The 3,393-nt window shown below is 40.2% G+C and overlaps 1 pseudogene; it reads left to right on the forward strand.

Moving 5' to 3' along the window:
- Positions 1 to 525: 525 nt before the first annotated feature.
- Positions 526 to 1,299, forward strand: LOC118829219 (annotated as a pseudogene).
- Positions 1,300 to 3,393: the final 2,094 nt, after the last annotated feature.

The following is a 3,393-nucleotide window of genomic DNA, read 5'->3' on the forward strand; positions in this document are numbered from 1 at the left end:
TTGATTTATGAGACCCAGCTGCCTCTAGCAATCTCAGCTAGAAAAGCAAAACCCACCTCAATCAGGTTCTTCCCCTCCTCCCAATTTGGTCTCCCCTATGTAGACCAAGTCGCCCCTAACTTTGATCGGAAAGCAAGGACTGGAGACTCTTCTCCTGGGGAGAAGAACTAGCTCAAGCTAGTTCTCTGTCTATGGTGTAAACAGAAGCAAGGTCTCTCTTGGGAGGGGCCTAACCCAAGCTGAGGCCCAAGCCCAAGGAGATGCCTTAGGGGCTGGGAATAATCATATTGCTCAATCACACATTTCAGAAATTGCCTGCCCTTCAGAGGTGGGAACTGATAAAATAAGAAAAAGGATGGATCACAGAATAATACTGGTTATTAAATAATACAGCATAATATTAATTTTCTTCACTTCAATGAATTCAAATTACCATATCTAACTAACTTAGTAAAAAGTAGGCTAAAAGAAATTGTCAGGGTAGCTGCTAAAGTATATGGATGGGCCAGAGCCAGACTGCCCGAGATGGGCCGAGTGATCCATGGTCAGAGGAAGGGTGTGGGCTCCATCTTCCATCTTCCATGCTCACGTGAAGCACACAAAAGAGGCTGCCAAGCTCCAGGCAGTCGACTTCGCCAACAGGCATGGCTACATTAAGGGTATCATAAAGGACATAATCCATGATCCAGGCTGAGGGGCTGCTTTTGCAAAAGTAGCTTTCCAGGATCCTTACCGATTTAAAAAGAGGACAGAGTTGTTCCTTGCTGCTGAAGGCATCCATACTGGCCAGTTTGTGTACTGTGGTAAGAAAGCTCAACTCATGCTGGCAATGTCCTCCCATTTGGCACTTTGCCTGAAGGACTATAGTGCGCTGTCTTGAAGAAAAGCCTGGGGACTGGGGTTAGCTTGCCTGTGCATCTGAAAACTTCCACAGTGATTTCTCACAGTCCTGAAACTAAGAAAATATGGGTGAAGCTACCTTCAGCCTCTAAGAAAGTGATCTCTGCAAACAGGGCTGTGGTTGGTGTTGTTGCTGGAGGAGATTGTACTGATAAACTCATCTTTAAGGCAGGTTGTGCCTACCACAAATACAAGGCCAAGAGAAACTGCTGGCCTTGTGTCTGCGGTGTGGCCATGAATTCTGTGGAACATCCCTTAGGAGGAATTAATCACCAGCATATTGAAAAACCATCCACCATTTGAAGAGAGATCACAGCTGGATGAAAGGTAGGTCTCATTGCTGCCTGGTGTACTGGTGGACTCTGGCATACCAAGACTCTACAGGAGAAGGAGAACTAAAGTACAGAATCTTGACAATAAAAATTATTTTGGAAATTGTATAAATAGAATCATACTTACAATTCACTAGTAGTTGCTTTAGAATTTGGAACCTCACAACAATGCTGTAGGACTAGGTAACATTAATTGCTATTTACATAGGGCATTTATATCAAAGGAAAAACCTAGGGCCTCTTGATTTTGAGACTAGTAAGTTCTTAAATCCCCAACAGTAACTAATTTGAGCATATATTAATCCCTTCTTTCCCTTCCCCCAAATGTATATTAAAATACATATTTTAGAAGGATTAGCTAAATGTGAAATGTTGAACTGGAGTCAGTAGCTCTCAAGTCACAGGGCAAGAGGAGATACCAATTAGGAGGCTACCATAGTAAGTCTGGTGAGTGGTAATATATGCCTGAATTGGATGGTGGCTATGTAGGGGTAGAAATGAAAAATTAGCTAAATGTATATGAAGAGTCAAGGATAACACCTTAAAAAATAGACTAACCCAAATAGCAAAAGAGCTCCACAAAGCCAATAAGGAGAAGAATTCCTTAAAAGGCAGAATTAGCCAAATGGAAAAGGAGGTCCAAAAGACCACTGAAGAAAATACCACCTTAAAAATTAGATTGGACCAAGTAGAAGTTAGTGACTTTATGAGAAATCAAGAAATTATAAAACAGAACCAAAAGAATGAAAAAATGGAAAACAATGTGAAATATCTCATTGGAAAAACCACTGACCTGGAGAATAAACCCAGGAGAGATAATTTAAAATTATTGGACTACATGAAAGCCATGATCAAAAAAGAGCCTAGACATCAGCTTTCAAGAAATTATCAAGGAAAAGTGCCTTGATATTCTAAAATCAGAGGGCAAAATAGAAATTGGAAGTATCCACTGATTGCCTCTTGAAAAAGATCCCCAAAAGAAAACTGCTAGGAATATTATAGCCAAATTCCAGAATTCCCAGGTCAAGGAGAAAATTGCAAGCAGCCAGAAAGGAACAATTCAAGATTGTGCAAACACAATCAGGATAACACAAGATCTAGCAACTTCTACATTAAGGGATCAAAGGACTTGGAATATAATATTCCAGAGGTCAAAGGAGCTAGGATTAAAACCAAGAATCACCTACCTAGCAAAACTGAGTACAATTCTCCAAGGCAAAATATGGATTTTCAATAAAACAGCGGACTTTCAAGCTTTCTCAATGAAAAGACCAGAGCTGAATAGAAAATTTGACTTTCAAATAAAAGAATCAAGAAAAGCATGAAAAGGTAAACAAGAAAGAGAAATCATAGGGACTTAGTAAAGTTGAACCATTTTGTTGACATTCCTACATGGAAAGATGATATTTGTAACTCATGAGACCTTTCTCAGTATTACGGTAGTCGAAGGGAATATACATATATATATGGACAGAGGGCATAAGGTGAGTTGAATATGAAGGGATGATATCTAAAAAAGAAATAAAATTAAGGGTTGAGAGAGGAATATATTGAGAGAGGGAGAAAGGGAGAGATAGAATGGGGTAAATTATCTCACATAAAAGTGGCAAGAAAAAGCAGTTCTGTAGGAAGGGAAGAGGGGGCAGGTGAAAGGAAATGAGTGAATCTTGCTCTCATTGGATTTGACTTAAGGAGGAAATAATATACACACTCAATTGGATATCTTACCCCACAGGAAAGTAGGGGGAAGGGACAGGTTCAAGGCAGAAAATTGAATAAAAGGGGACAGGTTAGGATGGAGGGAAATATAGTTAGTCTTTCACAACATGACTATTATGAAAGTGTTTTTCATAATGATACATGTGTGGCCTATGTTGAATTGCTTGCCTTCTTAGGGAGGGTGGGTGGGAAGAAGGGAAAGAATTTGGAACTCAAAGTTCTAAAACAAATGCTCAAAAAAAGTTGCTTTTTACATGCAACTGGGAAATAAGATATACAGGCAATGTGGGTATAGAAATCTATCTTGCCCTACAAGAAAGTAAGGGTAAAGGGGATGGGCGGGGGGAGTGGAGTGACAGAAGGGAGGCAGACTGGGGAAAAGGGCAATCAGAATATATGCCATCTTGGAGTGGGGGGAGGGTAGAAATGGGGAGAAAGTTTG

This window comes from Trichosurus vulpecula, chromosome 8 (assembly GCF_011100635.1).
Source record: "Trichosurus vulpecula isolate mTriVul1 chromosome 8, mTriVul1.pri, whole genome shotgun sequence".
NCBI classification, from domain to species: domain Eukaryota; kingdom Metazoa; phylum Chordata; class Mammalia; order Diprotodontia; family Phalangeridae; genus Trichosurus; species Trichosurus vulpecula.